The sequence below is a fragment of the Bos indicus x Bos taurus genome, chromosome 22, assembly GCF_003369695.1.
Source record: "Bos indicus x Bos taurus breed Angus x Brahman F1 hybrid chromosome 22, Bos_hybrid_MaternalHap_v2.0, whole genome shotgun sequence".
NCBI classification, from domain to species: Eukaryota; Metazoa; Chordata; class Mammalia; order Artiodactyla; family Bovidae; genus Bos; species Bos indicus x Bos taurus.
In genome coordinates, this window is record NC_040097.1 from 34,202,489 (window position 1) to 34,227,949 (window position 25,461).

Here is a 25,461-nt window from a genome sequence, read left to right on the forward strand (position 1 = left end):
AAATGGATAATGTGCCAATAGAAAGAAGGATTTTTGTTACCTCACCAGCTTTGTTTTTCCAAAATAGTCTTTTTCTTGATATTCCAATTGAATTATAAGAAGAACATTGGATTCACTTGTTAACAGTAGTACAGTAAATATTAATAATATGAGGAATTATTTGTGGGTATTCATTTTTAAATGTCCCATGAATATTCTTATTTAATATTTCCATATTCTAGGAGGAATAACAAACATCATAAATTCTTTTTAAGGTTGTTAAACACCTCCAAGTGCTAATAATTATTTTAAGAGATAAAACTTTTTAAAAAGCTTCGCTATAGCCTTGTCAAAGTTAAAATCTTTATAATTCCTAATTGTTGTTTAGTCGCTAAGTTGTGTCTGACTCTTCTGCAAACCCACAGACTGTAGCCCATAAGGTCCTCTGTCCATGGGATTCTCCAGGCAAAAATACTGGAGTGAGTTGCCATTCCCTTCTCCAGGGGATCTTCCTGACCAAGGGATTGAACCCCAGGTCTCCTACATCGCAGGCAGATACTGTCTGAACCACCAAAGTACTTATTCTCATTTGGCTGGTTTCATTTATTTCCACAGCAGTAACATCACAGTAGCAGTGAACACACCCAGAGATCAGATCTTGGTCTCTAGAAATTATCCTCCAATAAAAGAAATCAGGGTTCCTTGCAGAGATTGTTGATTTCAGCACTTGAACAGGGAAAATATGATATGAACTTCATGCATCTTGTGATGCCATAGATGGAGGAGGTGTTAAAAATGAGGAAGAAGGAGAAGAGACAAAAGAGCATGGGAGCATGTCAAATGAGCACAGGAGCAACTTGAAAACTCTCCCATAGCCAAAGCTGGAGTGATAAAACAACCAATTAAATAATTATAGTACTGGAATATAACCCAAAGAATAAAATGAATACTCACAAATCTGTACTGTTATAATTACATGATTGACTGAATAAATAAATAAATGTGTTAAACCTTCCTTATAGAATTATTCTAGTTAGTGAATATAGACAGAATGAGGGAAATGGAAAGCTACCTTTAAACTGTGATAGTAATTGTTGCTGCAGGCAAGGTCCACTGGTGAAAGTTAAAATTAGTGGGAAAAATTTCAAGGACAATCAGCATAGTTATATAGTCTTACAGTGTGTTATACTCAAAGAACTTATTAACACTGTGATAGTGTTAACATATGTCCACAGATTTATTGAAATTCTCTCTTTGGGAAATGTTATATAATTTTCCTCCCCTTAAGTATGAGATGGACTTAATGTATCACTTCTAAAAGGGAGAATATAGAAAAAGAAAAATAGTAACTTTATATTGAAAACTCTGGGAGAAACTATCTTAACCAAAGGATCAAGCTTAACATTCCTAGTCATAAAGGAGCCTGGTAGGCTACAGTCCATGGGGTTGCAAAGACTTGGCCAGGACTGAGCAACTTCACTTGATACTACGTACCCTCTGATATGATGTCATTAGAAGAGCACCGGATAGTACTGTTTCCAAAATTACATAACCTCAGCTTAACCATGAGAAAGTATTAGACAGATCCAAATTAAAGGCTATTCTACAAAATGTCCAATTAGTATTCTTTTAAAGTGTCAAATTTATGAAAACACAAGGAAAGATGAAAGAAATTTCAGATTAGAGGAGAGAGACCAAGGCAATATAAGGGGCTTACCTGGTGGCTCAGACTGATGCTGAAGCTCCAATAGTTTGGCCACCTGATGCAAAGAACCAACTCTTTGGAAAAGACCCCGATGCTGGGAAAGATTGAAGGCAGAATGAGCAGAGGGCATCAGAGAATGGGATGGTTAGGTAGCATCACCGAATCAATGGATAAAAATTTGAGCAAATTCTGGGAGATAGTGAAGGAAGCCTGCTGCGGTCTACAGCATTGCAAAGAGTCTGACATGACTCAGCAACGGAACAACAACGACAAAGGGGATATAATGAGTACATGAACGTGATAACCTGGATTGGATCCTGCAACAAGAAAAGAAGGCATTAGTGGGAAATGTGGGGAGATCCAAATGATGTTTATAGTTTAGTTTATAAAAGTGTACCGTCTTAATTTCTCAATGTTGATAATGATACCATGGCTGAGGAGCATATGGAAACTCTCTGTACTCTCTCTACAACATTGCTCTAAGTGGAAAACTACTTCAAAATCACAAGTTTTAAAACATTCAAGCCTAGAAACAATTAAATGTTTACCTTTTAAGTAAGCAAAAACAAATGAGTGATATAATGGCAAAAATAGATTATGTGAAATGCTAAGAGGAAGAGCTTTAAATGGGTGTGACCTAGATTCTCTTTTTATAGTATCATTCCAAAATGGTAACATTATAAGTAACTATTGTCGGCTGAAGCATTAATGTTTTATTTGTGATAAGTAAAGTTATGAATAGAGATGAAGCATGTCCAGGAAACACCAGTGTATGTTTTCAAAACAAAACAAAACAAACAAACAAAATATATATATACACTTTGAAAGATTTGGTAACAACAGGCTTTAGATAAATCTAATCTTTAAAAGAGCTATTATTAAAATTATAGAGAAGAAAATGACCCTCCTATCAGATACTAAGAGTTTTAAAATACTTTAATGAATTTCATTTGTATGTATGTAAAGATGTAATAGACTATTAAGTTATCTAAGTTGATGTTTTCCCCATATCGTTTAACAGTAAGCATATGTTTGTTGTTTTCTCACTGCATGATTGTGAAACTTAGGCTTCCAATAACTTTTACTCTCCTTCCTTGAAACATGTTCCCAGCAAAATAATTTCCCATGCATTCCTCACTATCCACATCATATCCCAACTCCTCCTAGGAGCCTTTGATAATTACTGTAGTCCTCATTTTTTGTCAAAACTTTATATCTCATTTTTTCTCCCCTTAGTTAACATGAGTGCCTTAGTCAATATTTCATACTTAAGCACAGGCACTACCTTGTACTTATTTTTTTCCCCAAAGCACCCAGCGCAGTGCTAAACCTAAATAGGGCCTTAATGAATAATTGATTGTTTAATTAAACTCAACGCTTGTACAACAAGGATAATCCATTTCCTGACTCTGCAAGACAACACAAAAATTACTGTTTATCAGATACTGCCCCTATTGCTGAACATGTATTGTAGGCAAAATACTAAAGCTGCAAGTATGAAAATCGTGCAGATTAATAATCATCCCTGTGTTACCCATTAGAAGTTATTTGAACCAGCTTCAGTGCAATGATTTTTGACCTACTTTCCATTTTTTAAATTAAATTAGGAGCTAAACTCTGTATTTCTTCCCATCTTTGAATAGCCAAACAAACATCAGCACTTCCAAAAATAAGTAAATAAAAAAATAGAAAAATCTCATCAGTTAAAAGACTATAAAGTTCAGGACTTTTTCTTTTAAAAATGTGTTCTCTTATCTCTGGAAAAACTCTCAAGGCAGTGTATTTTCAGAAAAAAATTAGACAAAAACAGTTATGAGTTGAAAGTTGAATGGACTTTTCAAAAGACTGGAAAGTGGGTGGGAATAAAATTTTGAACTGAATAAAGAAGAAATGGCAAACAGAGGAAATCAATTGTATGTTCCTGATACTTTTCTTTTGAAAACTACAAAGTCCTAAATCATTTTCTAATTTCCCTTAAGTGGTTATGAACCTCACAATCTTTTAAAACATAGGGAATATGTCCTACAACATTAAAATGGATATCACTGACATATTTAAGAATTTCAGCAAGTGCGTATTCTTGAAACTTGAGGTATCAACAGGTTTTTGTTTGAGTTGAGTAAGAACTCTGTAAAGGTCAGAATACCACTTCAGATGAGATTTTGCTCTTAGGGTGCAAACCCTTATAACAAGCTCACTCTAATTTAAATTAATGGTTGACATAGAAACCCTGTGAAAGAAATAAAAATGATTCATTTGACAACATATGGCAAATGCAAGCTATGGGGTTTTTCATCCTTTTTTGTAATATCCATATTGTTATCACAAAGTAGCTATGGAATTTGGCTGCCTAAGAGACAATAACTAACATAAAGGCTGCCCTTTTCAAATATCTGTGTTTCTCCCAGAAAGATAAATAGTACAGAAGCATGCAAAATAAAGAGGAAAACAAAGATGTTCTTACACAATTTATTTGAGCTTGTATCTTGAGGTTTTATTGAAGTTCATTTACAATTCTAAAGTCTCTGACTCATTGACTTCTTTAATTTATAAAGACATTAATTTAGCTACGGCACCCCACTCCAGTACTCTTGCCTGAAAAATCCCATGGACGGAGGGGCCTGGTGGGCTGCAGTCCATGGGGTCGCTAGGAGTCAGACACGACTGAGCAACTTCACTTTATTTTTCACTTTCATGCATTGGAGAAGGAAATGGCAACCCACTCCAGTGTTCTTGCCTGGAGAATCCCAGGGACGGGGGAGCCTGGTGGGCTGCCATCTATGGGGTCGCACAGAATTGGACACGACTTAAGTGACTTAGCAGCAGCAACTGCAAGCTATTAGCTTCCCTGGTGGCTCAGATGGTAAAGAATCTGCCTGGAATGCGGGAGGCCTGGGTTCAATACCTGAGTTGCCTGGAGAAGGGCATGGCAATCCACTCCAGAATTCATGCTTGTAGAATCCCATGGACAGAGGAGACTGGTGGGCTACTACCAATACATTTGCTTGAGGACACTATTTTTAAAGCAATGCTTGGAAATCATCGTTTCAAGTATTCAGCTATATATTTTCAGAGTAAAATAAAATGGAAAAATTGTTTTTCTTGTATTTTTGTAGAGTCCCAATAATTTTTAACCAATTCCTTTGACCCAGAAGCTATACTGTTCCTCCTGGAAACAGATGAGATTTTTTCCTTAGCACAAAGTTAAAGTATCAGAAATACAACCATTAATAAGACATGTGGGGCCTCACTGATGGCCCAGTAGTTAAACAAAAACAAATTCTGTGCTTCTACTGCAGGAGGCACAGATTCAATGCCTGGTCTGCAAACTAAGATCCCACATGCTGTGCAGAAAAGACAGGTAGCAAGCATATAATTTACTTGAAACTATTAATAGAGAAATAGTACAGCAGATTTTAAGTGCTATACTTCCAAGTATTTTACCATTAGCCAGTGGTAATGATAAATGGTACCAATAGAGTTCTATCTGCTTCCTTTATTTGACCGTGAATGTGATACTTGGGTTACTTTATAAAAATGTTGGAGGACTTTACTCTTCCTAGAATTTTTCTTTTGCTGTTCATTTATTCATTAATTTACTCACTCATATATTCAACAAACATTTATGAGTTGCTAAATGTGAGAGCTGCTGTATCAGTCTCTGGGGAAACCATGATGAGGAAAAAAAGGCTTGGCTGCTCTTCTCATGAAGGTTAGAGTTTAGCAAAGTAAGTGGGTATTAATCAAACTATTGCAGAAATAAATGTGGAATTACAACTTTTGATCAGTGCCATGAAGAAAGGAATGTGGTACTATTGGATGGTAGACTAAGAGAAGTCTTCCCTAAGTTAAAAATGCAAGCGGACATTTAGGTTGCTTCCATGCCCTGGCTATTGTAAATAGTTCTGCAGTGAACACTGGGATGCATGTGTCTTTTAGAACTGTGGTTTTCTCAGGGTTTATGTCCAGTAGTGGGGTTGCTGCGTCATATGGCAGTTTTATTGCTGGTTTGTTAAGGAATATCCGTACTATTCTCCATAGTGGCTGTACCAATTTACATTCCCACCAACAGTGCAGTAGGGTTCCCTTTTCTTCACACCCTCTCCAGCATTCATTGTTTATAGTTTTCTTGTTGATGGCCATTCTCATTGGTGTGAAGTGATACCTCATTATAGTTTTGATTTGCATTTCTCTAATAATGAACTAGGTTGAGCATCGTTAATGTGGTGGTTGGCCATCTGTACGTCTTCTTTGGAGAAATGTCTGTTTAGGTCTTTTGCCCATTTTTTAAATTGGGTCATTTTTCTGATATTGAGCTGTATGAGCTCCTTATATATTTTGTCGATTAATCCTTTGTCAGTTGCTTCATTTGCAATCATTTTCTCTCATTCTAAGGGTTGTTTTTAACCTTTTTTTATTTTTTCCTTTGCTGTGAAAAAGCTTTTAAGTTTAATTAAGTCTCATTTGTTTATTTTTGTTTTTATTCCCATTACTCTAGGATGTGGGTCATTGCAGCACTACTTACAATAGCTAGGACATGGAAGAAACTTAGATGTCCATCAGCAGATGAATGGATAAAGAAGTTGTGGTATATATATATATATATACATATATATATATATATATATATACACACATACACACACACACACACACACACACACACACACAATGGAATATTATTCAGCCATAAAAAGGAATAAATTTGAGTCAGTTGTAATGAGGCAGTGAGGTGGATGAACCCAGATCCTGTTATATAGAGTAAAGTAAGTCAGAAAGAGAAAAACAAATATCATATATTAATGCATCTATATGGGATATAGAAAAATAGTACTGATGCTCCTAATTACAGAGAAGAAATGAAGATGCAGACATAGAGAATGGTCCAGTGGACACAGAAGGGGAAGGAGAAGGTAGGACAGGTTGAGAAAATAGCATTCACATATATCCATGATCATGTGTAAAATAGATAACTAGCGGGAAGCTGCTGTATAGCACAGGGACCCTAGCCTGATGCTCTGTGATGACCTAGAGGGGTGGGATAAGGTGGGGATGGAGGTGCAAATATATATAATTATGACTGATTCACACTGATGTACAACAAAGTCCACTACAGCCTTGTAAGGCAATTATCTTCCAATTTAAAAAAGAATGGAAGGGGAGAGAGTGTAGCAGAAAAAGGAAGCAGCATGCACTCAGTCATTGTATTTTCAACTAGGTACTGAGGTAACAGCTGTAATAAGACTTGATGAATGGCCTTAAGTAGAAGAAAGCACGTGTTTTTTTTTTAGCAACTGAAAAAAGACTGATGGGCTTGGAGTGTGAGGTGGAGGCGTCATGAATTGGAACCTTATGGTTGGTGGGAGAAGGGATATACAGAGTCTCATAAGCATTGTTTCCATTCTAAAAGCAACCGGAAGCCACTGAGAGTTAAGTGGATAGTGATATAGTGGGGTATGTTTCCAAAACTACCTTGGGTGCCTATTTGGAGAAGATGTGCATGAAGGCAAATTATAAAGCCTTTCCCAGGTTGATTGCTTTTTGAGAAAGTTCCACCTTCTCTTTATTTTCAGGGATATTTGGCATTAATTAAACGTATACAACACTATTCTATTACTGTAAAATACTCCATTCTTTGGAGATACCCATCGTCCTTCCTTATAATAAATCTCAAGCAGTCCACTTGGATAAACTGAGGAGTGAATTTGCATTGGGAGCTAGACGATAAAGTCAGTGTGGTCTTTATCTAGTGTGTGTGTGTGTACGTGCACATGTAATTCTTTTTTTCCTATGATGAAAAATGTCTCCCTGTTCCTTTCATTTACACTCAAGTCCTCTTTCCATAAAGGTTTTGAGAGACTGAAAATCTATTTACCATCTTGATTAGAGTGGTATATGTTCATTCTACATCTAGAATGATATTTTAAATGGGTTTTCCCATTTACATTCAATTGCGCTTTTTTTTTTTTAATCTGGACTTGGTGGTGGCACTGTTTGGCTGTCAAAATGGGCTATGATGATGTGTGTTTGTTAAAACAACAAGGAATTTTTTAAGAAGCTCTGCGTGCCCTCTGCTAGGTGCTTGTGTGGCTCTCGTAGCTTTTTATCAGACGCAGCCTTTATCTTGTAACCCAGCTAGTTTCACACACACACACACACAGAGCAGCCAATATTTTTCCATGCACAGTATTTTTCCTCTTCTACCTTGAAAACAGTTCACTATGTTTCACGCAGGTGTTAAGACACTGAAGTAGATTTTTTTGTGAGAAAATCAAAATATGTTATGGTGTCATTTCTCTGGATATAACTGAAGTCTGTAGTGTGAATGTGGGCTCACCAACATGTTGTCTATAGCCTATATATATATATAGTACTTTCAGCCCATAATTTGTAGAACTGAGAAATGGAACCACAGATGACACATAAAAAACAATTAGCTTTGTGGAAATACAGTGTTATAAAACAGTTCTCAGCTAAGGAAGGAAAATTTTCTCTCTACCCAGGGGCATGAACGTGGATCTATGTGCAGGAGAGGCAGAGTAATGCAGGGGTTAGGTGTGTGCTACGTAGAGGCAGGCTGGGTGGGTAGTAATCCTATCTCCACCATTTATCACCTGCATGCCATTGGCCAAAGTCCTTGTTCTCTCTGTGTCTCAGTTATTCTGGCTCTGAAATTGGTACAATCGTAGAGTTCACCTCATCTAATTCTGATGAGGATTAGATGAGAGGGAAACTGTGAAGGTATTAGAAGAGTGCCTGGCACAAAGTAAGGGATAAAAATAACATTAATTGATGGTAATCACGTCACATCGATTGAATAACCTGTGTGATTAAGACTCAGACCTTGTATAGGACTTTGCTTAGTTCCCAACTGTTTGCCTGAAATTCTCTGAGTGACAGCACAGGGAGAAAAAAAAAGGTATAGGGAAAGACTGACTTATGAAATTCAAATAAGTGACATTTCAAGCTACTGTTTAGTTCTTCATCACTGAAAAACAGCTTATTTTTGCATATTTTAAAGATGAAAGAAAACGCATGCATATTGATTTTAAATTAGGCTTTCTAATGGGGTAGAATTTTTCAAGGGATTTCCAATGGTGGGAAGATGAAGCATTCATGCCCAGGTGCACATTTTACTGTTTTAGGCTAAAATAAATCATTACAATTGAAGGTATCCCCAAAGCTCCTCACATTGTGGAGAAAAGATTGGGGATATGCATATGTACACATACATTCTCAAATGCCGGATTCAAAATAGGTATCATGACCATACTTTCACTCAATGGTTTACCAGCAGTGAGGATTGTTAGATTTTTTGGTAGCGTTGAAATTATTGTTATATTATCCAAAGTAAAAATGTGATAAAAGGTGATATCTAAGGATTTTACTTAGCTGTAGTCTTACTCAGATCAGATCAGATCAGATCAGTCGCTCAGTCTTGTCCGACTCTTTGTGACCCCATGAATCGCAGCACGCCAGGCCTCCCTGTCCATCACCAACTCCTGGAGTTCAGTCAGACTCACGTCCATCGAGTCAGTGATGCCATCCAGCCATCTCATCCTCTGTCGTCCCCTTCTCCTCTTGCCCCCAATCCCTCCCAGCATCAGAGTCTTTTCCAATGAGTCAACTCTTCGCATGAGGTGCCCAAAGTACTGGAGTTTCAGCTTTAACATCATTCCTTCCAAAGAAATCCCAGGGCTGATCTCCTTCAGAATGGACTGGTTGGATCTCCTTGCAGTCCAAGGGACTCTCAAGAGTCTTCTCCAACACCACAGTTCAAAAGCATCAATTCTTCGGCGCTCAGCCTTCTTCTCCTAAGTAGCAGCTCAGATAACCTTCAGCAATGGCATAATTGTATTAATAATTAAATCATTAGACAATGCTTATATCTGAATTCAACAAACTTTAGTCTCCCAAGTGCTTTAAATCCTTTTGTGATGAACTGATGGAAGGTTTGATCTCTACAGATTAATCTTGTACTGGTCTTCATGTATTATTATGCTCATCTGGGAAGTCCCTTTCCTTTCTAGCTTTGTAAATTCAATGTGACCAACCTGGTCTTTCTCCAGTACTTCCTATTCTATGAAGCTTCTAGAACATTCTCTGCTACTAATTATAATAATCATAAATGTTTCTATAGTTATAATACTACTACTAGTATCATTACTTCTGCTGTTACCCATTAATATCACTGTCATCATCATCAGTACTTATTGAGAGCTAAAGGTGAGCAAGTTTTATGTCCATCATTATAGTTAATCGGAACTTCCCTGGTGGCTCAGACGGTAAAGCGTCTGCCCGCAAGAGGAAGACCTGGGTTCAATCCCTGGGTCAGGAAGATCCCCTGGAGAAGGAAATGGCAACCCACTCCAGTACTCTTGCCTGGAAAATCCTATGGACAGAGGAGCCTGGTAGGCTACAGTCCATGGGGTCGCAAAGAGTCGGACAAGACTGAGCGACTTCACTTTATAGTTAATCATCTCAATGGCACTCTGAAAGAGACATGCTCATATTATTCTCTACTTATGGGTAAGAAACTGAGACTTGGAAAGTTTAAATAGTTATCCAAGTTCATTAATGCAAATAAAGATGGACCCAAACTTTAAATTCAGGTGATCTAACTCCAAGGCTTTAATCTCTTATCCACTCTGATTTACTACCCAAAATAATAATTGAGATATTAGATATTTAACTGGTACTTTCTTTATGTTTTAATCTTTATAGCTGAAACTTCTATTTCCCCCTAAATATCTTATCTCTCTTTCTTCCTTAAAACTAGAATCTAAAATTAGCTAGGCACATGAATATGACCTTATGTCCTAAATTTCCTGTGCATCTGTGTGAATTGTCTGTGTAATGAGTTGTTAATGTAAGATCTCCTTAAAAAGGAGAAGTTAAAAAAAAAGAAGTTCATCATCCTTTAATCCTTTCTTCACTCTCCCAGTTGTATTGGGGAGCTGGCAATGGACTAGCCATCAGAATATGATATGGAAGCCACATGCTAAGGATGGTAGCAAAGCATTACAGAAGAACCCTAGGTCCTTGACACTGTGCTTGAGCAACCCTATACTAACCCTTTCTAGGCTTATTTTACTTGGGGGAAATAAGTTTCTACTGTGTTTATATCTGTTATCTTGAGGTTTTGTTCTTTTAAATATAACCTGATATTGCCTAACACACTCTCAGAGAGAAGAGAGTCTTTTATACAATGTGAATACTCCTAATGTTTAAAAGGTACTTGATAAATATCAGATTGCTTTATGATAATTATACATTTCCAAATATCTTTGAGGGCTAAAGTAGTGAAAATCTAGGTCTGTTATACATACATTTACAAGGGTAGTATATTTGAAGCTCTTAGTTTTGGGTCGTGTATTAGGCTAATGTTTATTTTGCAGGCACTGTAGTCACTTCTTTCATGTTAACACATGGTAAAGTTGATAAAAAGCTATTATACGTATTTGGGCACACCCACAGGGCTGATAGAATAAGGAAAATACATTGAGGGAAAGATGCCCTTTCTGAATTAATGCCGTCTCTAGTACAGTGGCTTCCCAGGTGGCTCAGAGGTAAATCTTCTCTACCTGGCAATGCAGGCGAGGCAGGGTTTGATCCCCGGGTCATGAAGATCCCCTGGAAGAGGAAATGGCAACACACCTCAGTATTCTCACCTGAAAAATCTTTTGGACAGAGGAGCCTAGCGGGCTACAATCCATGGGGTTGCAAAAAGAGTTGGACATGACTGAGCAACTGAGCGCTGAGCACGTATTATAGTAGTCTTAACTGTTGTTATTAAAGAACCTGTCAGCAACTACTGTGTAAAATCTTCATTCTAATAGTTATGTATACTTTTCTTCACTAATCGAGTTTATTGTGATATAGCATTAGAAAACTTCTGGAAGTTAGCACAAACCAAGTCAACAAGGAAGGCAGTCTAAAAAGTGCTATCCAACAAGAGCTGTCAATGGTACAGAGCTGAGTTTCTAAAATTCACCATAGAATTATTAAAGAATCAACTCTATGCAGTTCAGTGTTGCTTTTATCTTGGGACTGTTATCTAATACTTTACCTTATCAGAATAGAAAACAATCTGGCATTAAAATAGAATGAGGAAAGTATTCATATTCAGTTTTTTGTTCTTTTATTTATTATCTCAACTCTTATTAATAAGTATTTTCCTAGCCCTTGGGTCTTACCTCTGGTGATGTAGGAATAACCAATATTGACATAAGTCATGCCTGCCTGGATGTTACTTTCTGATGGATGAAGGCAGACAATAATCATAAATAATTGAAAGACTAAGATATTTAAAAATAGTGGTTGAGGTTAACAAGATAATGAGACTGAAAGCGATCAGAGACAAAGGAACATCAGGTCAGGTCTTTCTGAGGATGTGTGATTTAAGCTGAGACCTAGATGACAAGATATGCCTATCTTATGAAAATCTGGGGAAGAGCCATCTAGACAAGGGAAATAAGAAGTGCACAAGCCTTGAGGCTGGAACAAGCTTCAGTGACTCAGGAGATTGGAGACAACTTCAGAGCTTCAGGAGCAAAGTAGAAATGAGGAGAGTGGTGGGTGCTAAGATCAGACGGGTAGGCAGGACTGGATTTTGTAGGACGTGGAAAATCATGGGAAGAGGTTTGAATTTAATTTTCAGTTTTTTCAACATGAGAGGCAATGAAAGTAGCAATTTTACGTTAAAGACCTAAGATCTTTGGCTGTTTATAGCTTCCAACTTAAACTTGGATTTTTAGGATGTGAACTTCTAAGTTCTCATCTCATATCTATATCTGTATTCTTTAATTGAACATCAGTGCTGAAACTGTCTGCTATTTCACAAATGCTCATGTTAATGGGAATATGAAAGCTGGAACAAGTTATGGATTCTTGTGGCCTATGATAAATCATGATCTTACTCAATTATGAGCTTCTTTTTATTCATGATGAAAGCATACAGAAATAGTAAACTCAGCCTTACCTGTCGATAATGCATTAAGTTGATTAAATATTGATTTTTAATTTTAGATCTGTCATTTCTTATTTGATAATATTTAGATTTGCCTCTTCCTATTTATTGCTCTATATATCCATTTTTTTTAAAACACATCATAGGAAAAGCTGTAGTAAGTTGTTAAATATATGGATAAGAGTAGACAAATGGAGACAAAGTAATACCAAATTGTATGTTTGTAAAGATGTTCTTATATTTTTGCAAAATCTGGGAGGTATATTCTGCTCATTGGATTTATGTTACGGAATTAAGCATTAGAGGCAGATATACTGCATTATTTGCAGTATCCAAGTCAGAGAAAATAGTATGCACTCACGTCATCTACTCCTCCCAGAAACACAGACATCACCAGTCGGCTTCCTCCAGTGGAACTCAGCCTCAGACTGAGAAATCTTTTATCATCATGTCCTAAGTAGCTACTACTCATCAGTGGGTTGTCAAGAGAAACATGCTGATCAGTTTCCCTTGCCTTAAACTGACAAAGATCAAAGAAAATATGAGTCCTTTCCAGGTATGAAAATTCTTGTTTGCATCTCACAATAGGGGATAACTTATAAAGAATATGGGTTCCAAGGGACTTAGAGTAAGATTAATAAAATGATTGACATATGTGTGCTCAGTTGCTTATTCACGTCAGACTCTTCACGCCCCCATAGACTGTAGTCCGCCAGGCTCCTCTGTCCATGGAAATTTCCAGGCAAGAATACTAGAGTGGGTTGCCACTTCCTACTCTAGGGATCTTTCCACCCTAGGGATCAAACCTGCAACTCTTGCATCTCCTGCCTTGGCAGGCATATTCTTTACCAATAGCACCACCTGGAGGTGTTTAATAAATATTAGATTCCGTATTTTTCCTGGAAACTCAAATGGTACTACTTTGGCCTCAGTCATATCAGAGTACTATAGAGGTCCAAAAAGGGTTTTACTCTCAAATGAGACCTTTTCTCTCCCATTATCAATATTATCTGGACTCTAATTTAGAGGAACATCCAGAGGAAAATACACATCCACACCCCAGATTTACCTGTTTTTATTTCAAGTCAAAAATTTATTGCTTGTCCAAATACATTTACAAGACTTACAGATACTAAACACTGTGGTCTTCAAATAAGTTCTAAAGAAAAAGGGAAAAGGAAGAATTCATAAAACAGGCCATTGATTTAGGTGAAGAATGCAAAAAAATTAAGGTTTTAAGTTTACAATATTTGGGCAAAATATTAAAGTTATTTTTAGATTAATTATAATAGTGAACCTAATATTATACCATAAATATATTAATATACATATTTATATATATTAAAATATACATGCAACATATTTTATTAAACATAACATTCTAGCATAAATTATTGTTAAACATAATATTCTAGCATAAATTATTCAACATAAAATATCATCTACTCCTTGTGTGGTTTATTTTAAAGAGGAAATAAAAATTTGGGTGAATTCCCATTCATTGTTAAGATGATTTTTTATAATGGGATATATTTCTACATATTTTATATAACTTTCTGAAAGTATCTTTTATAGTAAATGCTAAATTAAAAGCAATCTTTTTTTCTCAGTTTTACTGAGAAATAATCAACATTTCATCATATAAGTTTAAGGCATGTAGCATAATGGTTCAATTAACATAGATCGTGAAATGATTGTCACAACTCAGTTACCCTAACATCTGTCTTCTCATATAGATACAATAAAAAGAAAATAAAAGGGGAAAAAAAATCAGTCCTTCTTATAAATAACCTAGGAGGTTATTTTACTTTATTAGAAACTTGAACTTTTTAGTTTATAACATCTGGAAAATATACAGGACTTCTAGCCCCATAGCAAGAAATGTTAATTAAGAGAATCTGTGATGGGGTGAGTTAGAGGATGGCTCAAGCTTATGTTAGAATTTTCTAGTGCTTGTGAGGTGTGTGAGTGAGTGAGTGAACTCGCTCAGTCATGTCTGACTCTTTGCGACCCCATGGACTTCCCTCCATGGATTCTCCAGGCAAAAGTACTGGAGTGGGTTGCCATTTCCTTCTCCAGGGGATCTTCCCGACCCAGGGATCGAACCCTGGTCTCCCGCATTCCAGGCAGAGCTTGAGGCATGTGGGTAATTAAAATATATTGTTATCTTTTGTTAACATTGTTTCATTTGCTTTAGAATTTAAATAGGTTTAAATAATTGTATAGGAACCCTCTTTTATAAAAATGAGGTGTGGGCTAAAAATAAATTGATTCAGAAATGCAGCATGTTAAGAGGAGACAACTTTTATTTATTTTTGAGCCCTCAGATTCATGCTGGACCCTCAATAAAAGCTTGTTGAATAAATGAATAATCTGAATGAAGCTAGAACTCTTAAAACATGAGATGACTGTTCCCCAAATGAAATATAAATGCAAAAAGGTATTTTTATAGATTTTTATTTCCCTATATACTTCCAAACTGCAACAGCTGTTTTATGAAGTATAGGAATATTGCTCTTACTCATTCTCATGAAAACGTCTGTTACAAATAACTGAGCGCTCTAATAGTTCATAATGACCTGTCCCTTCAAGGGGAACTAATCAGCGATTTGGAATCAACCTACCAATTCTAAAAATGAGACATTGCTTATATTGATTTCTTATGTGGCTATCTATCATTTTTGTATTGAAGAAGAAAATTGCAATAAATTAACATTGATGAATGTTAGGAATAAACTTTCAAACCATAGGTTTTGTTGAGTATTACCTACCATGAGGTTCATTTCTTCTTAACCCCTAGTGAGGATTGTTTGCAATGAGAAAGCTAATATTACATTAGAAAACTCATGTGTGCGTTTTAATAATATAATGTATTAATATTATACTACATGAAATACATCAGGTGAAGGACAAATTGGAGAAGGCAATGGCACCCCACTCCAGCACTCTTGCCTGGAAAATCCCATGGACGGAGGAGCCTGGTGGGCTGCAGTCCATGGGGTCGCTGAGGGTCGGACACGACTGAGCGACTTCACTTTCCCTTTTCACTTTCATGCATTGGAGAAGGAAATGGCAACCCACTCCAGTGTTCTTGTCTGGAGAATCCCAGGGACAGGGGAGCCTGGTGGGCTGCCGTCTATGGGGTCGCACAGAGTCGGACACGACTGAAGTGACTTAGCAGCAGCAGCAGCAGGACAAATACTGTGTGTGTGTGCGCGCGCGCACGCGCACGCGCGCGCTCAGTCACTTCATTTGTGTCTGTTTGTAACCCCATGAACTGTAGCCCACCAGGCTACTCTTTCCGTGGGGATCTCCAGGCAAGAACACTGGAGTGAGTTGCAATGCACTCCTCCAGGGCATCTTCCCGACCCAGGGATCGAATCCGTGTCTCCTTCCTCTCCTGCGTTGCAGGCAAATTCTTTACTGCTGAGCCACCAGGAAGCCCAGAAAAAAGTCTTAATTCCACTAAAATTGGTATATTTAAGTACTATTTTGGGCTTCCCTGGTGGCTCAGCAGTAAAGAATCCAAATCCACTTGCAATGCAGGAAATGTGCGATCCATCCCTGGGTTGGGAAGATCCCCTGGAAAAGGAAATGGCAACTTGCTCCTGTAATTCTGCCTGGAGATTCCCCATGGGCAGAGGAGCCTGGCGGGCCTCAGTCCATGGGGTTGCAAAGCGTCAGACATGACTAAGTGACTAAGCACAGCACACAGCACATCATGGCTTAAAATGTTATTTAAATAGTAATTATAAAATTTATCATGCTTATTGTGTTCACTTGAGGGTATATACAAATGTCTTGAAAAGGTACTTTTAAGAGATGTTGGAGATTCATCAAACAATTAAGAGTAGAACTATTCCATTTCTGAATATTTATCCAAAAAACATAAAAACACTAATTTGAGAAGATATATGCACCCCATCATGGGCTTCCCTGGAGGTTCATTGGTAAAGAATCTGCCTGCAGTGCAGGAGATGCAGGTTCAATCCCTGGGTCATGAAGATCCCCTGGAGAAGGAAATGGCAACCCATTCCAGTATTCTTGCCTGGAGAATCCCTTGGATAGAGAGGCCTGATGGGCTACACTCCATGGGTTCGCAAGAGTCAGACATGACTTAACGACTAAACCACCACCATGCACCGCTATGTCCATTACCGCAAGATATGGAAACAGCCTGTTGATGGGTGAATAGGTAAAGATGATGTGGGGGTGTGTGTGTGTGTTTATGTGGAATGTTACTGAGCCATAAGAAAAATACAATCCTGTGAACTGCAACAACAAAGACCTTGAATGTATTAATATTATACTATAAGAAATATGTCAGGTGAAGGACAAATACCATATGATTTCACTCATATGTGGAATTAAAAAAAAAAAGTGAACAAAAGAAATAAAGCAGAACCAAACCCATAGACACAGAGAGAAGATTTGTGGTTACCAAAGAATAAGAGGATTAGGGGTGCATGTAATGGGTGAAGGGGGTCAACTGTATGGTGACTGATGGCAGCTAGGCTTGCGGTAGTGATCACTTAGTAGTATGTGCAGATGTCAAATTATAATCATGTATCCTTTCAATTTGTAAAATAAAACATGCTGATAGCTATTTTTGTAAGGAAGAATTTATATTGTTCTATAAATTGTTTGTAGAGAATACCTGAACCTATTAGTTTTCTTACACAGAGCAAAGAGATCAATGCCATTAAAGTCATTCTCATGAGGACAGTTAGTATCACATGGAGAAAGTCTCTTGACCAGTTTGCAACTCAAATCCTAAACCACTAACTCAAAAGATCAAGGCTGCAATGCAGAGAGATAGTAAAGAACTAACTGGCTTAATGCAAAGTCATCAACATAAATTATAAAAAATAATAAAACATAATACTTAGAGTTGGGTCAGAAAAGTGTTACCTTCACATTTGATAAACATTCTAAAAGTGGTATATATTATAAATGATTACAAATTCCAAATCCCAGACAGCCTTGGTACTAAAGTTAATGCACTCTTTTATAGTGAATAAATTTATCTATGGGAAATCAATCTAGAGATGTGCTACTAAACTCTGCGTACCTATCTCCCTCAGGCAAATTTTGATCTCAAATGCAAAATAATTAATCTTCTTTGTTTTTCTTTCTGACATCCATGTGACTTTGAGCTAAAGAACTATAACTTGATATGAGAAACAGAGTAATTGTCAGGTTTATTTTTGATTCAACTTAAAATGATTTTTCAATGAATTATTATAATACATCTAGAAAAGAGCTAAATCCATATGTATTATTCTCTATCATTAAAAAATATCAAAGTTTAAGAGCATATATTACTCATTGTAAAGATATGTTTTCAATTATCTTTTCTCTTAAAAATTTAAAATTGGAAACATATCTATAAATTTAACATGGAATCTACTTCTTTTTATATTTAGGTATATGTCTGTTTTTATGTTACTTTTTAAAACAGTTTATTCAAGTACAATTGATTTACAGTGTTATGTTAATTTCTACTTTACAGCAAAGTGACTCAGTTATACACACACACACACATATATATATATACTCACACATATTCTATTTCATATTTTCTCCATTATCACAGGATATTGAATATAGTTCCCTGTGCTATACAGTAGGACATTGTTTGTCAAAGATGAATTGTTTACAGGTGTTTGGCTTTATTTCTGGGCTCTCTATTCTGTTCCATTGGAGAAGAAAACGACAACCTACTCCAGTATTCTTGCCGGGAAAGTCCTCTGGACAGTTGAGCTTGGTGGCCTACAGTCCACAGGGTTGCAAAGAATTGGACACAATTTAGGACTTAGCGACTGAACAAGAAACAGTTCTGTTCCACTGATCCATATGTATATGTCCGTGCCAATACCACACTATCTTAATTACTGTAGTTTTGTAGTGTTGTCTAAAGTCTGGGAAGAGTATGCCTCCTCCTTTCTTATTTTTCCTCAGAATTGCTTTGGCAGTTATAGGCCTTTTATTGTTCCATTTTAGGATTATTTGCTCTAATTCTTTGAAAAATGTTATGGGGAATTTGATAAACATCTCACTAAATCTATAGATTACTTTGGGTAGTATGTGTCTAATTATGTGTTTTTAACAATGAAAATAATTCCATACACTTTGATTATTTGTTTAGCTGCTCAAGTTTCATTGTCAATGTACTCATTATATTTTCATTAATTATTCTCAAAGAATATTTGAATAACTGCATGGAACCAACTTAGAATACTAACATACTGCCTTAGAGGATTTTGAGGGTTTGTCAAAATCAACGTTGAAAGAAGCAGTGGCTTAGATTGAACTTTTTGTCAGTTACCAAAGGTCACTATGCCAAAGCCCTTGACTGTGTGGATCACAACAAACTCTGCAAAATTCTCAAAAAGATGGGAATACTAGACCACCTGACCTGCCTCTTGAGAAATCTGTATGCAGGTCAGGAAGCAACAGTTAAAACCGGACATGGAACAACAGACTGGTTCCAAATCAGGAAAGGAGTACGTCAAGGCTGTATATTGTCAACTTGCTTATTTAACTTACATGCAGAGTACATCATGAGAATCTCTGGACTGGATGAAGCACAAACTAGAATCAATATTGTCAGGAGAAATATCGATAACCTCAGAGATGCAGATAACATCACCCTTATGGCAGAAAGTGAAAAAGAACTAAAGAGCCTCTTGGTGAAAGTGAAAGAGGAGAGTGAAAAAGTTGGCTTAAAGCTCAACATTCAGAAAACTAAGATCATGGCATCCGGTCCCATCACTTCATGGGAAATAGATGGGGAAACAGTGGAAAGAGTGACAGACTTTATTTTTGGGGGCTTCAAAATCACTGCCGATGGTGACTGCAGCCATGAAATTAAAAGACGCTTACTCCTTGGAAGGAAAGTTATGACCAACCTAGACAGCATATTAAAAAGCAGAGACATCACTTTGCTAACAAAGGTCCATCTAGTCAAACCTATGGCATTTCCAGTAGTCATGTATGGATGTGAGAGTTGGACTATAAAGAAAGCTGAGTGCCGAAGAACTGATGCTTTTGACCTGTGGTGTTGGAGAAGACTGTTGAGAATCCCTTGAACTGCAAGGAGATCCAACCAGTCCTTCCTAAAGGAAATCAGTCCTGAATATTCATTGGAAGGAGTGAATATTCCTTCCAATGCTGAAGCTGAAGCTGAAACTGCCAAATACTTTGGCCACCTGATGCGAAGAACTGACTCATTTGAAAAGATCCTGATGCTGGGAAAGATTGAAGGCAGAAGGAGAAGGGGATGACAGAGGATGAGATGGTTGGATGGCATCACTAACTCAATGGACATGAGTTTGAGTAAACTCCGGGAGTTGGCAATGGACAGGGAGGCCTGGCGTGCTGCAGTCCATGGGGTCACAAAGAGTCAGCCATGACTGAGTGAGTGAATTGAACTGACAGGTCACATCCTATAGATCTTCCAAAGTAGACAGGAGGGACACAGGTATGATCCATATCTTATGTCACGATCATAACCATTTTATGAAAATGTCCTCATCACTAAAGTATTAACGATTTACCAGGAAAGATCCATCAAGACACTTAATTTTGTTGATAAAAAAAAGATGTCAGTTGATTCATACTCATAAATTAGTTGTCCTCAGTTGAACATCACATGCAAATCCATTGACAGTGTTTGAACCAAGTTTTAGAAATACATACTGTGTTGTGCTTGGCATTGCTCTCTGAATGCTTTTTTAGCATTCGGGATTGTGTGTGGCAGAAACTGCCTTGATTATGTTCCATAATGAGGATATATCAGAGATGTTACCGCTACTTGTGAATCACTAGGTTGGAATAACTAGTTCCTGAAATAGGCCATCTTTATTTCAAAAAGTATCTACAAATTTTATGGATAACTGGTGTTTCAGAAATTGTTATTAAACAACCAGGATTTTTTAGTACCAAGTTTCTCATTTAGAGTATTATGATCCATTGCAATTCAAAGTTATTGAACAGTTTAATTAAAACAATCATGATTCCTCCAAAGGCCAAGTTTCTGGTCCCACTTTCAAAGGTTAACCATACTGACAATCTAGTCACTTATGAACATTGTAAAGATTATGATAGAGATGTGGTAATTACATAAGGTTTAATAAAGAACCTTTAAAATATAATGCTCAATATAGAACCCTTAAAAGAACAGTACTTGTCAAAAATGGAAGGATATTTGGTACTAGTAGGAACGAGCAGCTGTTGAATCAAGGAAAATGATGTCAAAGAAAATGCAATATTTCAAGTTTATAGTGCTGAAATTGATTCATAAAGTAATTTATTTTTTTAATCAAGTATCAATAGTGTCAGATTCAGTTAGTAATATGTACAAGGGTTTCTTTGTGAATTGAGAAATATCTTTATTCAATTTGACATATTCCAGCCATTCTTAGTCAATAGCTCCCTCTTTAGACATATGGGAGTTATCGACATTTATTTATGCTTTGGAAAATCAAATTTACAGGGACTTTTGTGTAAGTACCTTTTGAAATCTAATCACTATATTAACTTTGGAATAAAAAATATACTTACGGAACACATAAAATCTATGGGAATAAAGGGTTGAAAATGAATGATAGTAATAAAGTACTGAAATCAGAGTGACAGTCATGCTTAAATAGATTAGTTCCATACTTTATATAGTGATTCCAGTGGCAATAAACCCTAAACATTTCAAAAGCTGTAGTCTAGTTTCAATCCACCTGATAAGCAAATATTTCAAAATCTAAACTTGGGGGCTTATTTTTAAATTTGGCAATGGTTACTCTCTTACTTGTCAGCTTTCATTCTTATTATGAGATTGGGTTACCTTCTTTTAGTTTCAATGATTGTAAGTTTCTGTCATCAACTGGAATATTCTTTATTACAATCTGAAGCCATTATTATGCTCAATTAAGGTTGCTTCTTTCTTTCTTTCTCTTTTCTTTAAGTAACATGCTTATTTCTCTGAATTAGAAATCCAATGGATTTTCGAGGCTTTTTTAAAATTTAAAAATTGCCACAAAAGTTCTAAAAGGAGCTGAATTAAATATCATTATTAATACTATTGTACAGCTGTAACCTCACATTACTGAATGAACTTCCTTTGGTCTGTTTGTCTATAGAAGTATATTTTTATATAAAATTGGAATGAAGCTGGACATATGGTTTTATATCTTTTCAGAAAAAATTAATATTATAACAACAGCCATTAGTTATACATTATATGCATTCCCCCCATGTAATTAGCTATCTTTTAGAAATACCAGTGGAAATTTCTGAATAATGTTTCATCAAATGAAAATGCCAAATTGATTTAGACATTGTCACACATTTAGAATGTTACTGAGATGAATGTCTTTACACCTATATCTTTGAATGGCTTTCTGATTATTTTCTTAAATAGTTTCCTGGAAGTCAACTGGTTGAGTAGAAGGACAAGACACCTTTGATATATTGCCAAGTACCTTTTCAGAGTGACTGTACAAAGAATTACTCCTAAAAATAGGTTCTGATTTGACTGATTTGATTGATTATTTTAAGTAAGAATTTAATTCACCAAGCCCTCCTCTTCACATCCTCACACCCCCAAAATATTCCCCCACCACAGTAACCATCTTATTGACTGTTTATGAATACACTGCTTTAAAAGGAAGAGAAAATGCAGATTTCTACTAGAGGTATATAATAGATATCCTGGTGGCATTTAACTGAGGTGTTTCCAGTTATTATTTAATTTGCATTTTAAAAGCATTTATTATAAGTTAATGAATCAATTGATACTCCAGGGAACATTTAATAAGATTTATTGCCTTATAAAATTTATATGCCTCTCAGCTAAATAACCAAGATTATAATTATTAGCAGTTGCATAATTGCATTTGTGGTAATTCTAGAGATGACCAAAGATAGAAAATATCTATAACATTTTATATTTAATGTAGACATAGATGGCTTTAACATGTGATTTAAAACATATTCATAATTTCAGAGTACTTGTATTCATTTTTTTTAATTTGAAAGGTATTTTAAAAATCTATTAACAAAAAATGTAAGTCCTTCATGATAGCAGTAGAGCAGAGCAACTGAAAAGGCAATTAATTAAAACATGTTAAAATTCAGAGTTTGAGATGCCACATTGCCCAAGTAATCTATTGTTTCCTCTGATTGAAAGGTAGAAGGCTCCTAACCTTCTACAACCTATCTTCTGAGTGTTTTATAAGCTGTTCCTGGGCCAGTCCTTCTCATTCATTCTGTACTGCACCCTGCATGACTTCAGGAAATGAAAGCAACCTTACAAGGTAACCAAAGGAATTTTTCTCTTAGCTACCCACCCTTTTTCCTCTTCTCCTCTTCCCTGTTCAACTGCTACTTTGAGACCCACTGGACTCACTCTCTTCCTGAAACCTTCAGTGTCATTGTCTCCTCATAACGTTGCCTTCCTGATCTTTCACTGTATTCAGTCTTATCGAACACCTTCCTGTCCTTATTCCTTATGCCTAGTCATCCATTCTTCTTGTATATGATATGGTGCAGAAGCCTTGGCCACCCGGCTTGCTTTGGACCATGGGACATAAGCAAATGTGATACAAGCAGAAGCTTGAAAAGCACTTGCTTGCCACCCCTCTGTTGCTGCTGGAGACTCTTCTACTGCCAGTCACTCTGCTTACCTGTAAGGTTGAGTGACCCATGCATCCTAGGTGGGCCATCCTAGTTAATGCCTCCCATACCAATCACTACTCAAACCACCTGCTACCTAACTGCAGCCACATGAGAGACCCTCAGGAGAGAAAAGATGAAGATTTTTTTCCCTGCTGTGTGGGTCCAAAATGCAGGTGTAAAGAATCATGAGTAAATAAAATGATAAGTCAGTAAGTTTGGAAATATTATTTTAATGTAGCAAATGATTACAATTATCTTCCAAACATCTCAGATCTATTTCCTCATCTATACAATGAGGAATCTAACCCCTTGTTGACTGGACCAAATGATGTACCATAATAACATAGCCCGTAGACTATAGCATCTGAACGCATGCTGTCTAATTTTAACCTTGGTTCCATTCAGTGCTGTTTCATTTAGTCCTCTTTTCTTAAAATAGCAAACTATTTTGAATCTCTGTAGCTCAGTTTTCTCATTTAAATATGTGTATAATAAGACTACCTTTATACCAGGAGTACCTTTATAGCTTTCACTTCAAGTGACAGAAAACCTGATTTAGATTGGCTTAAGGAAAATAGGAAGATGGCTTAATTAACTAAAAAAGAAAGGATAGCCTGTCGCCAGGTCCTTTCTGCTTTGAGGAGTTTGAACGACACCATTAGAATGTTGACTCTTTCAAGGTATCAACCCCACTCTCCATGTTACTGTCATTGTCAGTTTCCATGAAGTATTGAGATGGCTGCCAGTATCTCCACATCTACAACATTTTAGGTTGAGTCCTGTGAAAAAGTAAGTGAAAGTGATTGAAGTCGCTCAGTCGTGTCTGACTCTTAGTGACTCCATAGACTGTAGCCTACCAGGCTCCTCTGTTCATGGGATTCTCCAGGCAAGAGTACTGGAGTGGGTTGCCACTGCCTTCTCCGTGGTGAAAAAGTAAAGACTTTCACAAATACCTATGAAAGTCTTGTTAAGTACAGTTAAGTTGTGTGCCTATCACATGGTCAGGACAAACCAATCTGACTTTTGTGTTCAGCCTTGAACCTACAGTTAGGAGTTGGTACAGGCCACAGACACTAACAGTGGACAAGAGTGGTTATCCAGAGAACTATCAGAGTAACGTTACCTGAAAAGGCCGATTTATAAAAACAGTGGATGTCTTTGCCATTTATTCCATACGAAACAGTTAAATGACCAATGAATGCAAACACCTGGTGCTGAGGACGGTACATGGTAAGAACTCAATTAATATCATCTGTAAATATTAATGTGAACATGCACCAAAAAATGCATGTTTTATATCTTGATGATGGTCACATAAATTTACCCACGTTATAAAGTTACACAGAACTACATAACATACACATACACACGAGTGCATGTATAGCTGGTGAATTAAGGTCTGAAGTAAGGTCAGTGTCGATTTTTTGCCTCGATACTATACTATAGTTACTCAAGATGTTACCGTTATGATAACTGAGTGAAGGGTACACAGTGTCTCCATGGTATTTCTCACAATTGTTTGTTAATCTGCAATTCTCTCAAAATATAAACTTTAAAAACTAAAGCACCAAGCATAGGATCAGACACATGGTTGCAGGTATTAACAATCATCTGAATTCTAGAGTAATGAATACCTTGCCTTAAAAAGAGAAACTTAGTTCTAACCTCTTCCAAGAAATCTTTCTGGTTTCCGCAGTTGGAACCCGTTTGTTTTCCTCTTGTGCTCTTTTTCAAATAGTCTTTCTGTAGCACCAACCAGGGACAGCTGAGTATCAGAGTTCTTTATTTATGTCTTTGTCTCAATAGATTATGAGTTCCTGGAAGGCAAGGAATATGTTATTTTTGCATATTTATCCATTCATGTGTTCATTTGCATTTTGTATCTTCTCAAATCTCTCAGCACAGGTTTCTTCCAATGTTGCACTTTCAGATAAAATGTTAAGACTTGATAATCACAGACAGGAACATATATATTTCATGGTTATAATGATTAGCAACAAAAGACACTAGGTAGGGTTTTTAATTACACTTATATCAGAACTACTGTTCAGTGGCTAATATCTTTTTTCTGAACCAGTTGTCTTTGGGTGTTTTTTAAAATCAATGTTCAAAGAGATTCTGAAGATAGGAGATA